This window comes from Ictalurus punctatus, chromosome 5 (assembly GCF_001660625.3).
Source record: "Ictalurus punctatus breed USDA103 chromosome 5, Coco_2.0, whole genome shotgun sequence".
Taxonomy (NCBI): Eukaryota; Metazoa; Chordata; class Actinopteri; order Siluriformes; family Ictaluridae; genus Ictalurus; species Ictalurus punctatus.
In genome coordinates, this window is record NC_030420.2 from 24,168,386 (window position 1) to 24,190,685 (window position 22,300).

Sequence of the window (22,300 nt, forward strand, 5' to 3'; positions counted from 1 at the left end):
AAATGTTTGGTGTGTAACGGTAGGCTACAGCTGGGTGTAATAAACCAGGCTGTCGTGTTTAGCTTCCTGCTGGGTTTAGGGAGACGACCTGAAAAAGCAAAGCATTTCCTCACTGACCGCTCTCACTCTTCTCTGGTGCGCGGCTGCTGTAGTTGGTCAGCATCAGTTTATTGTGTATGTGCTGCAGTCCAAGTACTCTTGTTCTATGTACAGATAAACAAAATAAATTCAGACTTTTATTCTACAAATACCAGAGCCAGTCTTTTTTCCTTTGTGAGAATATTTTTCATCTTGCTATGTAAACTAAATATCTCACTATATTGTGGGCGGCTGTGGTTCAGGTGGTAGAGCGGGTTGTCCACTAATCGTAGGGTTGGCGGTTTGATTCCTGGCCCACGTGACTCCACATGCCGTAGTGTCCTTGGGCAAGACACTGAACCCCAAGTTGCTCCTGATGGCAAGTTAGTGCCTTGCATGGCAGCTCTGCTACCTTTGGTGTGTGTGTGTGTGTGTGTGTGTGTGTGTGTGTGTGTGTGTGAATGAGAACCAGCACTTTGTAGAACCACTAAAGTTAAAAAAGCACTATATAAGTGCCAACCATTTACTATTCCTATAATCAGGTATGGACAAAAAAAAAGTCTTCAAATTTAAAACCCATCGAATTCTGAATAACGGAACGTAAACGCAATTGAAATCAAAGCAGTGAAATATATTACTTTGAAAACTACACATCTGCATTTATTTGTTTTGTTTTGCATTTATTTCCTTTTGGAAATTCTAAGTTTTATTTAAATGTTCAGGGATTCACTCACGCGCGCACACACACACACAAAGTGTTCACAAATTCAGATGTCAACCAGTCAAATTGAGTTTGTAAAATTTACTGGGGAGAAAGTACAAGTTACCCACAGATATTTGATGTCCAAGAATTCGAATACAGCTGCTTGATCATTCTGAAATTGTGAATTTTGAAACGGGAATCCATGAAGAAATTTCAAAGAGCGTAACTCAAAAGAAATGCGTACAGATGTGTGGTGCTACTCATTCAATACTGTTTAGATTGGATTAATAAAAACACAATGGCTTTTAACATTGAAATCTTTCTCTTTTTTTTGCTTCAAAATATTGCTCACGACAGACTTTAACATTTTAATGTCAGTAGTCTAGACATCGCTATAGACATATACTGATTATGGGTCACATTTTGCTGCTTAGTTTGTCTACTGACGATGTTGTTGTTGTTTTTCTTTAGGTATTCCAAGAAATGTAGACATGTATTAATGATCAAGCTCCGCTAAAACGGAGGTTTCCGTTAGCAGCCTTTAGTAGTATTTGTATAAAGGGGTCAGTTGAAATATAAGAAGTCTTGCACAGAAGTACAGGATAATCCTGGAAAACTGCAAGATGTAGTATGGATAGATAGGAAATCCAATCATCAGAAATATTCCAAGGTCAGTTATTCTGTGGTTACATGCTGTGGGAATTATTGCTTTTGTGTTCTGGTTCCAGTCGCGAATGCCTCCAGCGCTACCTGTAGCCTTTGAAAGAAAAATAGTTACTGATATGGACACACCACGTGAGCTTTATGATCTTTCACCCATATGTTCGATATCTCATCCACAAATCAGCCCAGTTTTTTTTTTTTTTTTTTCTTTATTGAGAATGTTTAATAGTGTGTGCGATGGCATCAGACAGCTCTCGTTTTGTTGTCTTATTTGGTGTGTATCATCTGCTAGATCAGTTCTCGCCCCATTCTGTGGCTTTGACTTTGAATTGGATACACACAGCCGGCGACGAGCGAGAGGGTGTGTGTTTGATGTGTGGAGCAGTGTGAGCGCGCTCGGGATTAAAAGCTAGATTGATCGGAGTGTCAAAAAGAGATAAGCACACTGGTCTGTCTGATTTATTAGGGAGGCAGGGAGTTAATATCAGAACACCCAGCTGCGTTCTCTCTCTCTCTCTCTCTCACACACACACACGCAGTTCATTTTATTGTACACCACTAAAATCCATTGAAATATTAAAATGGCTGTTATATAAGATGATTAAATCACAAGACAAAAAGAGTTGATGGGTAGCACGCTAGGATGTTTGGATTTTTTTAAAGACTGTTCTAGATGCTTTTATTAATTCCTTCTTCTCCATTTTCATTATTTACCATGGCGACAGCGCCTGCGGGCTTACGAATGCATATGTAAAAGAAAATGTGTTCCTATACAATATGGCATTTCAACTTGGCCCAAGTTTTCTCATCGTTCTCTCTGTGCCCAAGGGGACTGCTGAATGTCATTAGCACTAACAGTGTCCACATGGCGGTAATGTATTGCAGTGAGGGATATTGACAGGGAGATGATTCAGTATAGTAATGATGGATGAAGCCGGCGCTTTGGGCCAGCACACACAGGGCCAAACGTGCTCAGAGAGAGAGAGAGAGAGAGAAAGAACACACTGTTCCTCTGCAGCATCGCCACTGCTTCTTCTATTTCTTCTAGTTTACTCTGCAATGCTTTTAAGCGCTTCGGGTTGAGTAATCTTTTCTTTTTCAGCCTTGAAAATCCCTAAAGTTTTATTCGCAGCATTTTCTATTAAACTGATTTAATAGTATTGTTTCTTGCCTGTAGAAACCTATTAGTTCTTGACATCCGGTACACTCCTGAACGATTAAACTGGGAGGAAAAAATGGCAAGGAATCTTCTCTTCCTCACTGCTAAACGATGCACCAGTCAATCAGGACTACATCGAAAAGACTTCTGTCTTTATGCGCTTTAAAAAGAGACATACAGTCATTACCTTCCCCTGGGGTGCTGGGATTAGGTGTATGATGTGCTATAATACAATGGATACGATTATCACAGAATGAGATGGGAGGGTTTTTGTAGACTATTACTGTTAACTGCTGGAAGAAGAAAAATTTTTTTAGCTATAACTTCCCCAGAGTCTGCGACTTGTCTTGTAAAGTAAAAGAAGAAAAGTGGTAATGGAGAAGAGGAGTAGAAAAATGTGCCTCTGATCTCATGCAGCCAGACATGCTGAACACATGTCGCTTTAATCTTTACGTCTTCGAACCAAGCGTCCATCAGGAGCCAGCTACAGGGAGCTTCTAGTATCCTCCAGCCAGGTGTAGTGTTCCTAGTGTTGCTCACATCACCCTCATGCTGTAGGAGCGTCTAATTGGATATCTGTAGGGATGTGGAGCTAGAGGCGAGTGTGAAAATATGATGGACACTGAAAAGATGAGAGAGGGTGTGCAGAATTAATCGTCGTTCTCTACCATAGTTCTGTACTAATGTATTTATGAGGGTGTGTGTGTGTGTGTGTCTTCTTGCAGAAAAGTAAACAGAGCAGTTAACGGTAGCTGGTAGAAGAGTAGAACGTAAATGACGCACACTTACAGTAGAAGTTTCTCAGTGCATGTGAAATTTATGGCAAAATAATACATGACAACCCAGAGGCGGCAAAATGTATTTTTCTGCTTGAAAAAGCTTCTGAAATTTGTTCTATGCGTCACACAACCCAGCTTCCCCTCAAAGATATGGGTCGATATGTTTCTGAGTATAAAGCCGACATACATCTGTGGTTCTTTACTGTAGCTCGTCTTAGGCTTCTTTTGTGGTTGTAATTATCTTTTAAGGAAGGTCATTAACACTAAGGCCGGTAAATGCCATTAACTTGTGGCTGCTCCTTTGTCCTCAGACAAATCAATGAGAGAAATCTGCTCAGTTTAAATTGTGGGGTTTTTTTTTTTATGGCTATGATAGCGCATCGATTGCATCGATTCAGTCCGGCCCTTGGTGTGAAAGAGCTTAAATACTTACTTTTGAAGAGAAATAAAAAAGGTAAAGGAGGAAAAGGCTGTACTATTTTTACTCTGATTAATCCAATGCTTTTCCTTTAAACTCCTGATGTTCCATCATGAAACGCTGAGAACACACTAAGGAATCTTTTAAGTCATTAAATTAAAGCATTTCTCATCTTCTCCATCAAGGTCTTATATCTGTACTCTTTATTATTCTGATTCATATCCTCCAACTAACCAAACATATTTATTTAGATAGACAGGATTTCCCAGAAGTCTCCATTCATGGGGAAAATTAACACTTTTTAGCAAAATGTCTTCCAAAATTTTTCATACTTTTGGAAGTATATGGGGGTGTAACAGTTAGTATGTGGTGGCCTCCAGCTGCTTTAAGTACTACAGTGCATCTCATCCTCATGGACTGCACCAGATTTGTCAGTTCTCTCTGTGAGATGTTCCTCCACTCTTCCACCAAGGCATTTCCAAGTTGTCCATCATGACACATGGTTACATGTAATTTTCCACTGCAAGGATGATCAGCTGTCCTTCCTGTCTCCCTGTAGCACTGTCTTAGGCAACTTACATTACAGACATTGCAGTTTATTGCTCTAGCCACATCTGCAGTCCTCATGTCTCCCTGCAGCAGGACTATGGCATGTTCACGCAGGTGAGCAGAAACCCTAGGGAGCTTTCTTCTGGTGTTTTTCAGAGTCGGTAGAAAGGTCTCTTTAGTGTCCTAAGTCAGTGGTTTTCAAAGTGGGGGCCGTGGCCACGCCAGGGGGGCCTCAACAATTTGGTGTGCCCATCCCTCCCAATGTTTTCTCTTTCTCACTCTCACACAACCACACACATACACACAATCAATTCCTAATGTAATGTAAAGATATAAGATGTAATTATTAATAATAAAAAAGGGGGGTATATATTCAGAGGTCTGTGTTATAAAGACATTTTGAAAAATGGGGGTCTTGGTCAAATGTTAATGCCATTTGGGGGGCCTTGCCTGGGAAAAGTTTGGGAACCCCTGTCCTAAGTTATTGTAACTGTGACTTTAATTGCCTACCGCCTGTAAACTGTTAGTGTCTTAAGGACTGTTCCACAGGGGCATGTGCAATAATTGTTTATGGTTCACTGAACAAGCATAAAAACAGTGTTTATATATATAAATTCTCAGTTACCATTAGAACGCCTTTGACAAAAGAAGAACGTATTGAAATCATTCTCATGGCTGGATCAGGAAGCTGTTGCAAGGTTGCGATGGACTTTAACAGGAAGCAGGGCAAGCAGATCACACACAACTCTGTGGCCAAATTTATTACCAAATTCAAAAAGACTGGAAGCGTTGCAGACCAACTGAGAAGTAGACGTCTGTGAACATCCACTGAAAATGACACAACCCGATGTGGTGCTGGCAAACATCATCCCCTATGTCTGGAGACTTCGGGGACACTCTATATTTACGTAGGTGTGCAGCTTCAGGGTCTGGGGTTCGATCCTGAGCTCAGGTCTGTGTGGAGTTTTACACGTTCTCATCATGCCCATGTTGGATCCGGCATCATACCCATCCTCTGGGTTCTCTGCTTTCCTCCTACCTCCAAAAAACATGGCAGTAGGTAGATTGGCTACCCTAAATCACCACTAGGTGTGAATATGTGAGTGCAAGGTGCTCTGTGATGGACTGGCATCCCACTCAAGGAGTATTCCCACCTTATTCACTGTATTCCTGGGATAGGCTCCAGATCCACTGTTTTTTAAGTGGGATTCATGATGTATAGCCAGGGGGGCTCTGATTGTACAGGGTTTTTTTTCCTCCACATGACTCACATAAAGTTTGTTGACTTAACTACAGGGCATCCCAAAAGTCTCCATATATAGGGGACGATGTTTGCCAGCACCACGTCGGTTGTGTCGTTTTCAGTGGATGTTCGTGGACGTCCACTTCTCGGTTGGTCTGCAACACTTCCAGTCTTTTTGAATCTGTTAATAAATTTGGCGACAGTGTCGTGTATGATGTGCTCGAAATGCTTCCTGTTCAAGTCCATCGCAACCTTGCGACAGCTTCCTGATCCAGCCATGAGAATGATTTCAAAATGTTCCTCTTTTGTCAAAGGTGTTCTTAAAGGCTATCTTAAAAAAAATATATATTATATAATATAAACTAAGTATTTTGGAAGACATTTAGCTAAAAATGTTCATTTCCCCTATGTGTGGAGACTTTTGGGACACCATCTAGTATCAAGACTGTTATTGATAAGTAAAGGGGTTCATTTACAACTCAGTAACAAATGGTAACTTTAATCTAACTTCAGTTTTAATAAAAGCAGGAAGTGCTGTTGATATGAAACATCGTGATTCAAATCTGCCTGATTGAAAAGTTCAGGAATAAAAAGCTCTAATGGATTGAATACATTAGTATGATGATACCTATTTTCCCTGTTCTTAAAATTCCATTTGTGCTTTGATCATATGGAGGTCTTTGGAAATTCTTTCATTCCGACTACAAAAAGTTTGAGTACAAACCCCTGTACTATAGGCTAGGTTTCTGAAAGAAAGCGTGTGAGTGTGTGCTTATTATCGTCCATGATATAGTCATATAGTTTTCTATCAGCCCTCGTTCTGCTCTTGTGCTTGTATTCACCCGGACTGATTGAGTCGTGTTACATTCTGATATATTTGTCCATATTAAAATGAACTGCAGAGGAAATGATTTAGCAGGCTTCTATCTTCTCTCTCTCTCTCTCTCTCTCTCTCTCTCTTGCTCGCTCACCCTCTCGCTCTGTCTGTGTGCAGCAGAAGGCTTTTTAAATGACGTCGATTAATGCAGAATGCTGCCTCAATTAAAAAATCCAAAGCTATCATGAATTTTTCATACTCAGAGCGTTTAAGCTAATTATGGCACAAATGAGGAGCTTTTCACTGTGGCACCATGGCGCAGGCTGACATTGATGGCTAATGTCACTGTCACAGGACCTCACTTTGCGGCTATACTAGTCAACACACCTTATTATTATTCTTCTCTCACACACACACACACACACACACACTGTGTGTGTGTGTGCGCGTGCGTGCGTGTGTGTGAAATTAAGCTCAATTGTCATATGGTAATGTGTAAAAATATAGTGTCGCCTGCTGCCGTTCTGTATTGAATAATTTGACTGCTTATTGTGGGAAATATCTTGATTTATTGATCTATTGATCTTTCAGCATTTACATGACCTAAAACGTTTCAGGAGAACAGCTTGATTTGCAGAAAGCAATTATTTATTTAATTCATTTATTTCCCCTTTTATTTATATAGGGCTTTAGATTTGATGTACCAATAGAGCCAAGGTTTTACCAGTTGAACTGTATCTGTTGTAAATTAGGATTCAGACTTATGAACATGTCTGTGTAATTGCTTCACAGACATCACGGCTGTCTGACTGACAGCATTGTGCTTTGTGTTTCATGCAGTATTTTTCTGTGCAACATTCTCCTCTGAGTAGTGTTCTTCTTGTTTACTTACTGTGCAATATATTGCTGTATAGAATATCCACGTCTTGTCTGTGCCCTTGTTTCTTTTCTTTTATTGGGATATGTACTGTACAGTAATGTCTAAAAGTACGACCAGAGCTCAACAACCGAGCCAAATTCCCTGTGTATTCTAGTGCCATGGTTCTCAAAGGAGTCCGTGAAGCATAGTCAGGGGATCTGTGTCTTTAGATTTTGTTACAGTTGTGGAAAAACTAAACAAAAATCTTTTTTTTTATATAGTTTAAGTGAGGGGAAATAAATATCCCGAATACACTCGGAAAGTTCTCATGCAAATTGCATTTGACGGTGCCATAATTGGGAAGATTTAACACAACAACTAGCGTTCATAGTAAGGGTGAAGAAGCTTCATAAAATTCTTAGGGACATTTATTATTATTATTATTATTATTATTATTATTATTATTGCAACATTAATTAACATAGCAAAGACCATAATCTTCCAGCTGGTTTAATAATGGAAAGTTGAACACATCTAATCTTCCCCGAACAGACAGAATTTCACAACGCGCTCTCAGACTCATATGAAAGGTAAGAGAGAAGCCAGCAGTCACTTGAAAAGAGTTGCAGGACAACCTGAAAGCAGCAGAAACAACAGTTACATAGAGAACAGCAAACAATAAAGTGCACTGCTATCATCTCCATTCCCACAGGCCACGCAAAACACCTCTGGTAAATAAAAACAAAAAACCTTTCTGAGGCAGTGGAAGCACCATGGTTAAGATGTTGGGCTACTGATTGAAAGGTCATACGTTGAAATCCCAGTACTGCCAAGCCGCTTCTGCTGGGCTCCTGAGCAAGACCCCTAACCCTCACCTGCTCAGTTGTATAAATGAGATAAATATAAGTTGCTCTGGTTAAGGGCATCTGCCAAAATGCCATAAATATAGAAATAAATCAGAAACACAGAGATGAACATCTAAAAGCATTTAGAAAAATTTATCTTCACTATGTATTTATTATTGAGTTCTCATAGTTTTTCATCTACAAGCAGCCCTTTAATTAATGTTAATTTGAATCTAATGACATTTTAATAGAAGTTCTGCGAGTGAAATGTTCAGAAATAAAGCCTCTATGGCTCCAGTAGTTAGCCTAAATACTATTGTGCACATTTAAATAATGAGCCTATTATTTGAACATTTGGATTATGTTCATTAAAAAAAAATCTGTATTGTGGGGACCCATGGATTTTATTACAGTTGAAGGGGTCCCTGCCTGCAAAACGTTTGAGAACCCCTGCTCTAGTGCCAATCAATCATGATTTTGGATGTTGAATCTGTATAACTGCAATAGTTCTATCCATCCATCTTCTATACCGCTTATCCTACAGGATCACGGGGAACCTGGAGCCTATCCCAGGGAGCATCAGGCACAAGGCCAAGCCATCACAGGGTGTGCACAATCACATACACATTCACACACCCATTCATACACTACAGACAATTTGGACATGCCAATCAGTCTACCGTGCATGTCTTTGGACTGGGGGAGGAAACCGGCGTACACGGAGGAAACCCCTGCAACACAGGGAAAACATGCAAACTCCACACACACAGGGTAGCGGCAGGAATCAAACTCCCAACCCTGGAGGTGTGTGAGGCTAACATGCTAACCACTAAGCCACCGTGCACCCATCTTTTGAAGTTTAAAATAAGATAGGAAATAAAATCCTTAGGAACCTAAAGGTGCTTTTGTGCTCTGTCTAGCTCGAGTCTAAATTAACAGTCTCTCTAGAGCTAGATGAATAGAAGCGAAGACTTTTTTTTAATACTTTACTGAGTTTTAAGATCCAGCTTAAATGAAATATTCATCAGTTCTGATTATGCTGAAATGATGACTGACAGCTCATGCAAAGCAACAAGGGATTATAACATGTAAGTAAAGCATATTTGTTAGATTAAAAGGATTGTTTTATGATACCAGAAAGGTGGTGCTTTCTCTATAACTAAAAGCTAATGAAAAGAATGAAAATGCAGATTTTTGCCGAAGATTTGATTAATGAAGGTCTTTTCTATAAACCTTCTCCTCAGGGAACAAACCGACCAAGACAAAGCAGGTGTAGTTTAGCGAGACCATGCAGTCGGTAAAAGAAAAAGAAAATCAATAGCTGCATTCAGACTGGGAAGTTCAATTATTAAAAAAAAAAAAAAAAAAAAAAAACAGACACACATACACACACGCATAACATTAAGATGGATATGGATAAGGAAATGGTCACCTTTTTAGCTGGTGTTGTCAAACATAGCCAGTCTTTGATATCCGCCATTAGTATGAGTGGCTAATTAGTAATTAGTTGGAAAATTGTGATCCCTGGAAAGTCATTTATTGCTGCGTTTACTGTTCAAATATTATTCACATATGTCCTTTACAATCATCTCAGAAATGGTGCTGACTACACTGATATCCCATGTAACCCTCTCACATGTGTGTGTTATCAATAGGGAGTCAGTCTTTCACTCTCAAAATCACTTAGGGATTTGGCTAGGGTTCTTGGTCAGTTCACTTTGTCAAGATATCTTTTTAGCACACTATACTGTGGACAGCAGGATAGAAAAGAATTTTTTAAAATGTGGTTTTAAAGCTACCCATGGTCACTGGGAGGGTGAAAGGCACACAAAAACAGAAAGAGGATTTCAAATAAACCACAGTGGCTTCTATGGTTTCGAAAAACGCAGGAGTTCGTCTCTGCCCGTCCCTGTGTTTTAACAGCGCACCAAAGTTTGGAGCTTGGTATGGAAATGACAGGCTCCCCCCCCCCCTTACTGAGAAGAATTAATTAGACATGATAAATTACTCCATTCTCTATCCACTGCTACGATCACCATCACAAACACACACACACTTTTGCATTTAATGCATGTCAAATCAGTATGAAAATTTCACAGCCCCTTGTGATTAGTATTCAGTGGGTCTGTTGGCGTGAACAAAAGTGTCAGCCATGACTGTCTGAAGACGGGAACTTTAATTTGCTAAGAGCTTGAGCTGCCAATGCTGGCCAGTGAAAGTAAAGCTTCCTGGCTGAGCAGAGAAACACAAAAAGCTCTAGATTAGACTGAAGTGGCCTCATTTGCCCCACTGCTGGTTACTTTTGAGCTCCGCTTTAGCTATGAGATTGACCTGAGTGTTCACTAGACATGCCAAAATGCCAGCACAGTGAAGGTGTGTGATGATGGGTTTAAAAGTCAGCTTCTTAATCCTGTCTGTTTTTTAGCAGACTTTTTAAAAAATAATAATTTTTAAAAAGTCAGGCTCTCAGTTGGGGAATTAGCGTGTAAGCGCATAAGGATTTGAGTGCATAATTTAGGTGTGTGTGTGTGTGTGTGTTAGAATTGAAGGCAAGTAGATTGGCCTCTGTTGGCTTCCCAAGAGGCAGAATGTAAGAGACAACGATGGGAAAGTGCAGGTATGAGGTCAGAAGATGGAAAAAGGGAGACAGAAGAAAAGAGACAGAAAGGGGTCACAAAGAAAAGGAAGGAGTGAGAGGCAGATGGAACAGAGGGTGGGGGACAAGAGAGAGAGAGAAAGAGAGAGAGAGAGACTGACTGTGAGACCAGTGACAGTAGCGTGACTTACTTTTAGTCACCTGGATGTCTGTCAGCGTGACTTGGCTCTCTTGGGAAGCTAGAGAAAACTCTGCTTGTCACCTCCTTTATCATCAGCCACGTGCCCGCATACACACACACACTTTCTTCACTCTCACACCAAAACACACTTCAGGTTTCCCTGAAGGCTATCCCGAGCAAAGGTCTGCGTGCAATTCTGTCATGGAGAGGTGTGCTTTCCGCTCATGTAAAGCTCTGTGCCATGTGCTGTGTTCACACTGAGAGTCTCTGTGATGGCAGTGGGTTCACAGTGAGAGCGAGGCTGTCTTCAAGCAGGAAAACAATGAGAGTAAGCACCATGGTGTGTGTAAACAGTGGGAGGTTTGATGGGAAGTGAAGGCAGTGTGAACACACACCACACATTCCAACAGCTTGGCCGCCAGTTCTGCACCTGCATATAATCTCTGTGTCTCTCTCTCTTTCTCTCATTCTGTCTTTCTTTCTTTTCTTTATCCCTGTACAGCTGTATTTCTCTCTCTCACACACACACACACACTGTCTCTCTCTCTCTCTCTCTCTCTCTCTCTCTCTTGCTCTCTCTTCTTCTCTTGTTTCAGTTAAAGGGGTAAAAAATGAAAAATATAATAGCAGCACGTCACAATTCATAGGACTGTCAGGTTGGATTTCACACATTATCAGTTGCATAGCCTCAGGGCCGAGTTGGAGTGAGAATAGCACTGCATGAGCTAGGCCTTGAAAAGTGTGAAGCAGTCTCATGTCTTGCTGCCTAATATATTTGCTTTGTATTTGTCCTGTTAATGTGTGTCTAGGCTCACATTATAAAGTTACTAAACTATATCCTTCTGTCACTCAGGTGGTACCTACGTAGAAAGACACTTGTTGACATTTGTTGCCAAACGTATATGGGCACCTGATCATCACAGCCATTTCACAGCCATACATCCATCCATCCATCTTCTACCGCTTACTCCTTTTCAGGGTCACGGGGAAACCTGGAGCCTATCCCAGGGAGCATAAGGCACAAGGCAGGGTACACCCTGGACAGGGTGCCAATCCATCACAGGGCACAATCAGCTACACACTCACACACCCATTCATACATTACAGACACTTTGGACACGCCAAAGCCTACCATGCATGTCTTTGGACTGGGGGAGGAAACTGTATCCAACGTCTTCTGTAACAGCTTCTGTAAAAGCCTCCACTCTTCTGGGAAGGCTTTCCACTAGACTTTGGAGCATGGGTGTGGGGATTTGCTTATTCAGACACAAGAGCATTAGTGAGGTCAGGCACTGATGTTGGGTGAAGAGGCCTGGTTTGAAGTCAGCATTCCAGCTCATCCCAAAGGTGTTCCACGGAGGTCAGGGCTATGTGCAGGCTACTCAAGTTCTTCCACACCAACAATTTATTTATCGAATTGGCTTTGTACACAGTGTCGTTGTCATGCTGGAACAGGTTTGGGGCCCTTTAGTTCCAGTAAAGCAAAATCTTATTGCTACAGCAAACAAAGGCGTTCTATACTATTGTGTGTTTTGAACTTCATGGCAAAGGTTTAGGGAATGCATCTACATTCGGGGATGCATCTACATATAGTGTATGTTTAGTATGTTCCCTCTGTATAAATGGACCATAAGTTCACTGGACCACTGTTTTGCATCTATAAGAATACATGTGAAAGATCCATATTAAAGTTTTTAAAGAGTACCCTTAAGGCTAGAACCCCAGTGTCATGAAAGGGTAATTTAGTCACTATTTTTATGAAATTGTGTGTGAAAGTTCCCTTACTGAATGCTTACCAGCTAATACCTTGCAATAGATAAAATTGTTAAAAATGTGTATTGAAAACTTTGGATATACCAACATTTGGTTCCTGAATAGAGCCGTGCGATGGACTGGTGTTCCATCTGGATTGAATTGTCCTCCTGTGCATTTGATGTTGCTGGGTTAGGCTCTGGATCCACCACAGCACCCTGACCCCGACCACGATAAGGTGCTAACTGAAAAGGAATGAATGAACATTTGGTTCCTATAATAGAATGTCCAATCTGTCATATTTTCTAGGTTTCCTTAGAATAGTTTTATATAATGGTTTTAAACGTCTCTACAGTTTTGCAGCAATATTTAGTTGCTGGACTTTTAGCATGTGAAGATGACACAGTAAGACAGTGGGTCATATTGCCGCCTCATAGCTCCAGGGCCCCAGTTCGATTCTGTGCTTGAATTACTGTCTATATAGAGTTTTGCATGTTCTCCCCATATCTGTTTGGGCTTCCTGGTTTCACCGTTATCCTCCCATCTCCTAAAAACAGGCCAGTGGGCAGATTGACTAGTCTAAATTGCCATTATGATGAGTGTGTGAAACTGGGTGCTGCCCTGTGATAGACTGATGTCCCGTACACCCTGTAAATATTACCGTCTCATGGGAATAAGCTCTGGACCCACCATGACCTTGACCAGGATAAAGGAATGAATGAATGATAATGTGATAATATTCTAAGAGCAAACCATTGTTATAGGAGATGTTTTCAAATCACTTACAGTTGTTTGAACTTTTTATGAGAAATGCTTTTAGAACACTTTAAAGCAAACCATCATAATTATATTACATATTTTCAGAACGTTGTAGGAATGTTATTTTTGTAATGTTCCCTAGACAGTAACGATTAAATTAAAGTGATAAGACAACAGTAGAGTAAAACAGTTAGATTAAAACTTTTTTCTGTTTAGGAGGAGGGTGAAGCTGTGACGTGTCCCAGTAGGTAACTGTCATAAGGCATGCGGTCACAGGGCTTGAAGTCTCTCCTCATTCTTTCCCTCTCCGTCTCCCTCCTGCAATCTGGCTCTCCCTTTCACTCAGCTTCTTATCTGACAGTGAAGGTCATGGACTTCTCCCCTGTCTCTGTCTCTCCCCACATACTCTTAGCTGTTGCTCTCCCCACAGCTCTTAGCTGTCTTAGGCTCCTATCATAATTCATATTTAGTTAATGTTTTCCTTCAGCTTTTAATGCCCTTTATCTTCCTGGACCAGCACAGATTCTGAACAAATCCAGACATTCACTTATTATTATTATTATTATTATTATTATTATTATTATTATTGTTTAATGTTTCTCACATGTGAGCTGCAATATGAGTACCAGTGGACAAACCTGGATATAAAATAGACAAACTGGATACATTTCACAAAAGACAGATGTTGTAGAAAATCTATATGATTGATTAATTATAGGAAGTTTTGCACAGCACTGGAGCTGTGTCCCCTATTTTCATTTGATGATTGTGATTAATATTTCTGTCGAATAATCTGTGAGTACATTTCCATTCCCACCTCTTACCCTGCAGTCCACAAACCAGCGTTTTTGACTTTGTGTTAGCATGCTGCATTGCAATGGACTGACGTCTTTACGCACAGTGTTCCCGAGATCCCTGACCAGGAGTGGTTATTGTAGATGAAAGAAACAGATCCTAAAAAATCATATATATTTTCAGCAAAAAAAGAAACGTCCCTTTTTCAGGAGACGGTATTTTAAAGATAATTTTGTCAAATCCAAAGAAGCTTTACAGATCTTTATCGGAAAGGGTTTAAACACTGTTTTTCATGCTTGTTCAGTGAACCATAAACAATTATTGCACATGCCCCTGTGGAACAGTCCTTAAGACACTAACAGTTTACAGTCGGTAGGCAATTAAAGTCACAGTTACACTAACTTAGGACACTAAAGAGACCTTTCTACTGACTCTGAAAAACACCAGAAGAACGCTCCCTAGGGTTTCTGCTCACCTGCGTGAACATGCCATAGTCCTGCTGCAGGGAGACATGAGGACTGCAGATGTGGCCAGAGCAATAAACTGCAATGTCTGTAATGTAAGATGCCTAAGACAGTGCTACAGGGAGACAGGAAGGACAGCCGATCATCCTTGCAGTGGAAAATTACGTGTAACCATGTGTCATGATGGACAACTTGGAAATGCCTTGGTGGAAGAGTGGAGTAAGATCTCACAGTGAGAACTGACAAATCTGGTGCAGTCCATGAGGATGAGATGCACTGTAGTACTTAAAGCAGCTGGAGGCCACCAGATACTGACTGTTACTTTTAATATTGACCCCACCTTTGTTCAGGCACTCAGCATTCCATTTCTGTTCGTCAACTGTCTGTGAAACCTGTTCAGTTTATGTCTCAGTAGTTGAATCTTAAAATGAAATAAAAGCATTTGAAATTTGAATGTGAGAGGATGCTTCTTTTTTTGCTGAGTATATATATATATATATATATATATATATATATATATATATATATATATATATATATATATATATATATATATATATATATATACAGTCATGTCAAAAAATAAGTACACTCCGTAGAAATATTTGGCTTCTTTGACATAGTTGGACAAGCAATGAAGCTGATATACTTGAACAAAACCACAAGGAAAATTAGCTTTTTCAATCATTTGTTCAACAGAAATATCAATAGATGTAATATTCTTCGGAGGAAAAAAGTAAATACACCCCTGGCCTCAGAAGCTAGTATTACCCCCTTTAAGTAACTTCTTGTAGGCATTTTGCATAATTGTCCACCAGTCTCGGACATGCATTATTCTTTCAGTTGTAAGATGTTTGAGGGTTTTCTTGCATGTACTGCCCATTTTAAAATCCTCCCACAACATTTCAATGGGATTCAAATCCAGGCTTCGGCTAGGCCATTCCATAACCCTCCATTTCTTCTTTTTGAGCCATTCCTTGGGGGACTTGCTAGTGTGCTTAGGATCATTATCCTGTTGAAAGGTCCACTTTCAGTTCAACTTCAACTTTCAGACAGATGGCCTCACATTATTTTCAAGCACTCTATGAAATGATGCAGAATTCATAGTTTAATCAATGAATGGAAGCTGTCCAGTCACCAACAGTTGCAAGACTTTCTAGCAGATCCTGTGATGAAATGTTGGGGTTCTTGGAGACTTTTCGCATCAGATGGTCTGCTCTTGGGCTGAATTTGCTGGGACGGCCAGTCCTGGACAAATTGGCAGTTGTTTGAAACCATTTGTAGATGATTTTCCTTACAGTGGAATGATGTATTTCAAATAATTTGGAGATCTTTTTAAATCCCTTGCCAGACTCGTAGGCATCCACAATTTTTTTCTGAAGGCCTTACAGAACTCTTTAGATCTTGGAATGATGAAACCACACACTTCAATAGCAAAGGGAACACCAGACACTAGATATGAGAGGGTTATAAATAAGACAGGTTCCACCTGCACTCCCTAAGCAGCTTCTAATCACTGGCTCGCCTGATTCTAATTTTAGGGATTTGAAGGTGTGATAAATGTTGGGGTGTACTTACTTTTTCCATGTGACTGATCTGTTTTTTTGTTCATTTAAATTGTAAAAATTACTACAAAATGTCAATTTTATGTGATTTTTTAGAGTGCATCACCTTTATTAATAGGCACTGTTTGAAAGAGGATCAAATGTTTGCTCGTGCAAATATGTTTCAAAAATAAAGAAATAAATAAAGAAAAATATACAACAATTTACGTGTGGTGTACTTATTTTTTCACATATATATTTAAAATATATTTTAAACTGGAAACTGCAATTGAACATATTCATAGTACACAGCCTTAGGTGACATTGTAGATTATGAATAAAAAAAAAGTAGTCCATAGGTGTCTAAAACACTGCAAAGCCTTGCCATTTACTCTGACAGCATCCGGTGCTCTTTCTCCTATTCTTCTTTCTTTTCCCTTTGCAGACTTGTGAAAGTTTGTTTTCTGCAGGGTAGTGGTGAGGAGACAGCTCAGCAAATAAAGCTCAAACAGTGAGAGAAGAGTGGGTGGGCTGGAGGACGAGGAGACAGCCGCTTGTAGTTGTAACTAGATCGTGTCTGTGCTGGAGCTGATTATATTATACACTGAGACACTGGAGGCATTAATAATACATTAGCCTATCTGATGCTCCTGCTATGCAACCAAAGCCCCATTCACCACAGATAAATCCGACCCAGAAACAAGGAGGGGAGGGGGAGCCTGTAAGAGGTCTAATATAGCCCACTTTATTAACTGGAAGAAATGATGAGAGAGTGACCCAATGCTTATAGTAGAGAGAGACCTCAATTAAGTTTGCTGTTGGGGAGCTCAGAAGTGAATAGGCTTCTAAACACATCAGTGTTGTAATCCCATGCTCTATGTGGAAGCTGTCCTGAAGACACTAAAACAGGCTGATATTAGTTATTGAAGTTAGTACAGGCAGGAGATGGGACGTGGTATTTCCTTTACTGGAGTGCATAAGTGTGTGAAGAATGTCAGAGTGTGTGCGTGACCTCTGTTTGCTTATGCTACTCATTGGTTTTGTGTATTAGAGTGAGTGATGTGATGTTGCTGGCAGGAGAGATATGGTGTAATGGAGGACATGGGACACAGTTAGCTGACACCAGAGAGAGAGAAAGACACATTTGTCTGAGTGTCGTCAGCCCCCTCCGTGCTCACTCCTGTCCAGCTCTGGCCTCTCCTCACTGCGGCACTGTGTGATGGAGGACGCTGGGGGCTCTGGGGCATAGCTACACCACTAAAGTGCTTCCATCTACTCTGCACTGCTCTAATGGTTTTACACGGGCTACGCCATGGGTATAGGGACAGACACACACACATGCACACACGTATATACACAGTCTCATTGTGGTTCTCCTGCCTTACTAAACAGACACTCATTGTGATATAGACGCTTACCTTTTTGGTTTGGGTGGTCTGCCTGGTCTGGGTCACATTGCTTTAAATTTTCTCACCATTCACACGGGTGCCTCTAAAAAAATGTGAATATGATGGAAAAGTTTTTTTTTTTTTTTTTACATAATTTAATTCAAAAAGTGGAACTTTCATATATTCTAGATTCATTACACATAAAGTGAAATATTTCAAGCCTTTTTTTTGTTTTAATCTTGATGATTGATGATGACAAAATATTAGAATAAAGAATTTATTATACAGAAATGTCAAATCAGCGAATTAACTCAAAACAACCTTTCCATAATATTCTAATTTTTTTTAGATGCACCTCATGTATATTCCTTCATTCATTCGTGGAATTGCATGTCACAACCTGCAGGAGAAACCTAATACGTTTGAGCAGTTTTTTTAAAAAATAATAATGAAGAGAAAGAAATGCCAAAATGAGAAAGTGTTTGCCTCACACCTCTGGGGTTGAGGGTTGCTATCCCGCCTCTAAAACCTGATCTCCGCTCCTCCAGTTCTAGTCTCTTAACTGTCCCTTAGACTTGTTTATGTACTATGGGTGATGGGGCATTTTCTTCTTATGCTCCAAAACTGTGGAACTCACTACCATCTGATCTTACAGAAGCCCAGTCTTTTAGTTTACTTCAGTCTTCTTTCAAAACTTTCTTCTTGAGGACAGCTTTTACTTGATGACTTTTTTGTTATTTAATACTCTTTTAATACTTTTTTATACTCTTATGTAAATTGCCTTGAGATGCCTTTTTAAAGGTGCTATATAAAATACATTTTATTATTATTATTATTATTATTATTATTATTATTCAGTGAAAGGTAGTGAAGGTACTCAGTGGAAGGTAGCTGGTCTGGGTCCAATAGCTTTTGGAGCATGGCTGTGGGGATTTGTGCTCATTCAGCTACAGGAGCATTTATGAGGTCCATGTCTTTATGGTCCTTGATTTGTGCACAGGGCCTTGTCATGCTCAAGCATGAGGAGCCCTCAGTTCCAATGAAGGGAAATTACAGCACAAAAAAACATTCTAGACAATTGTGTGGTTCCAACTTTGTGACAGCAGTTTGGGAAAGATCTACACATATGTGTAATGATCAGATGTCCACAAACTTTTGTCCATTTGTTGTGGTTATATATGGTTGGATATTAGTGGGGGAACATGTGCATCATCCTCTAAAATTTCATTTTTATGTAACTCCATTCATTTGCATAAGTCCATGCAGGGAGGATTCAGTGATGGATTACTGGTGTGCAAAAAGAGTCTTCTTCTCACCCCCATAACTCACGCCATCCCTCTGTCTCACATATCTCTCCTTCTTCCTATTGCAATCTACATAGCAAAAGGGAGTGATCATCATTCATGGAGCTGATGGTCATAGGGGTTTTTTTTGTTGTTTGTTTTTTGTTTTAAACACGCCTTAGAGACAAGTCTATATTTGGACAAATAACTAATCTTTTAGAAGTCCTGTTTGCTCTTCAGGTTTGTCCTCACTACAAACAGTTCCCTGATCAAAGCACTATTAAAGGCCTTGTCGCTTCAAACACGGGCCCCATTCCTCCACTTTCAGCTCAACCTGCTAATCTCCATGGCAACCATATAATCCCCTTACTGCCATTTCAGGTAGCAATGACAGTGAAGAGAGTCTCATTTGAATAGATTCAACCTCAAAGTCACATCCCAAAGGTCTGGAACAGGAACATTTGCTAGAATACTTTTCTACTGTTTTTCTCAAAAATGAAGCACGGGAATAACTCGTGTACCTGGATGTCCTCCAACTCACTGCGTGATGGCATTGAAAACTGTCTTTAAAATGCAAACATGAAAGCATTTAGCAACAAAATTGGCAGCACCCTAGGTGTTGTTCTGTATGGATTTTTTTTGTTGTTGTTCTTAATGCTTATTCATGGGGAGGATAGAAAGCGCAGTCCGATCTTTTTTTTGTTGTTGTTGCTAAAAAGATAGCTATCAGCTAATAGCCTCTTCACTGTGGGAGTGAAAAACTGTCTGAGCAAAATCTCAACTGGGCAATTATTACACGGCATGGGGGGGGGGGGCACGGAGACATCTTTATCCCATCTCTTCTTTCTTCTTCTAAGCTCATTTGCGTTAGTTCAGTCTGTGCAGTTAAAAAAAAACAACAGCAACAAGACAAGATTGCATCTCATAGTGATATCAATATTCTTTTCTCTTTTTTTATCAGTGTCTTTCAACTCAAGGCACAAAGGCAGGATTAAAATCCTGACTTTATTCTGTGCAGGGAGTTTACATTTAGCCTTAGTTGTCAAGGGAAAGAAAAGCCAACTTAAAACCTCTTCTCTAAGCTTTAATACGTTACCTCAAATCCATAAAAATTCCATTTAGCTCACTCTCCATATATCATAGCTACTGCCTGTTGCTTTTTTATCCACTTTTTTTTGTGGCCCTAAATGAATCTTTTCTGTCTCTGGAGGTCAGAGTCGCCTTGGTGCAGTGGCACATTTGTGCGAATGTGGAATACATACAGTGGTGCTCGAAAGTTTGTGAACCTTTGAGAATTTTCGATATATCTGCATAAATATGACCTAAAACATCATTAGATTTTCACACAAGTCCTAAAAGATGATAAAGAGAACCCAATTAAACACATGAGACATAACTGTTATACTTGGCCATTTGTTTATTGAGGAAGATTATCCAATATTACTTCTCTGTGAGTGGCAAAAGTATGTGAACCTCTAGGATTAGCAGTTTAATTTGAAAGTGAAATTAGAGTCAGGTGATTTCAATCAAAAGGACGGCATTTTTTATTTAAAGAACATGGATCTACCAAAGTCTGATCTTCACAACACATGTTTGTGGAAGTGTATCATGGCATGAACAAAGATTTCTGAAGACCTCAGAAAAAGAGTTGTTGATGCTCATCAGGCTGGAAAAGGTTACAAAACCATCTCTAAAGAGTTTGGACTCCACCAATACACAGTCAGACAGATTGTGTACAAATGCAGGAAATTCAAGACCACTGTTACCCTCCCCAGGAGTGTGGACCTACAAAGATCACTCCAAGAGCAAGACATGTATTAGACCGTGAGGACACGAAGGAGCCCAGGGTAACTTCTGAGCAACTTAAAGGCCTCTGTCATGTTGGCTAAAGTTAATGTTCATGAGTCCACAATCAGAAGAACACTGAACATCAGTGGTGTGCATGGCAGGTTTGCAAGGAGAAAGCTACTGCTCTCCAAAAAGAACACTGCTAACCGTCTGAAGTTTGCTAAAGATCACGTGGACACGCCAGAAGGCTGTTGGAAAAATATTTTGTGGATAGATGAGACGAAAATAGAATTTTTGGTTTCAATGAGAAGGGCTATATTTGGAGAAAAGAAAACACTGCATTCCAGCATAAGAACCTTATCTCATCTGTGAAACATGGTGGTAGTATCATAGGTCTGGGCCTGTTTTCCTGCATCTGGGCCAGGACGGCTTGCCATCATTGATGGAACAACGGATTCTGAATTAAACCAGTGAATTCTAAAGGAAAATGTCAGGACATCTGTCCATGAACTGAATCTCAAGAGAAAGTGGGTCCTGCAGCAAGACGACGACCCTAAGCACACAAGTTATTCTACTAAATAATGGCTAAAGAAGAATAAAGTTACTGTTTTGGAATGGCCAAGTCAAAGTCCTGACCTTAATCCAATAGAAATGTTGTGGAAGGACCTGAAGCAAGCAGTTCATTGAGGAAATCCACCAACATCCCAGAGTTGAAGCTGTCCTGTACTGAGGAATGGGTTAAAATTCCTCCAAGCCGATGTGCAGGACTGATCAACAGTTACAGGAAACGTTTAGTTGCAGTTATTGCTGCACAACGTTGTCACACAGATACTGAAAGCAAAGGTTCACATACTTTTCCTTTATGATTGAAGAGGATGTGTGGGATATTTTCACTTCAGCTGGTGTTATAATCAGCCGTCATGTTTTAAATCATTCAAATGATGTTAATGATAACATTCATTGAATAGGAAAGATGTAGCTATTTCAGATGTAGCTACTGTAATCTACCTCATCAGAGAATGCTTTATCAGGAAAATTTTACTGGGGCAGAGCAACATTTTACAGGTGCTCGTGCCCCAGTAAAAAGGGTCTAGCATCTCTGCAAGTTCTGCAGGTCTCTGCAGTGGTCTTTTTTGTTTGTTTGTTTGTTTTCAGCTCCCACCTCAAAGCTTCAATATTCTCACCAGCCAATCTATTCTCTACTTTTTTGGTTTGTTTTTTTATCTGGTCCTACTCAGCTTTCCACCTCACAAATTTAATGAGCCAAAAATAAATACCCTGACAGAGAAATCTTTGAATAATTTGTCAGATATATGCTAGTGATATTTCTGTACACATAGAACTTCAAATGGACATAGAGAATATAGAGCCACTACTAAATCCAAGAAAAGGTTATTTAGACTGACGCCATACAAGAGCCATTTTGGTTCCCTTTTGGTCATTATTCAGTAAACTGAATAATGAATTTCTTTATTCTGCCATTTTCTTCTATCCAATTTGAGTTAGGTAGGACTATATTTGATTCATATTGAATCAATGCTATCAAAGTACCAATCAGAATTATCCATCTGTGTACATCATCTCTCCTTTTACCTGATTATGTCTTCTCACTGCAATCGTAACTTCAGAGCCGATGT

The 22,300-nt window shown here is 40.0% G+C and overlaps 1 protein-coding gene across 1 annotated transcript in view; it reads left to right on the forward strand.

The window, feature by feature from the left end:
• The window catches only part of agbl4 (AGBL carboxypeptidase 4), a 358,369-nt gene that overhangs the window by 284,119 nt on the left and 51,950 nt on the right, over positions 1-22,300 (forward strand). The window lies entirely within an intron of this gene.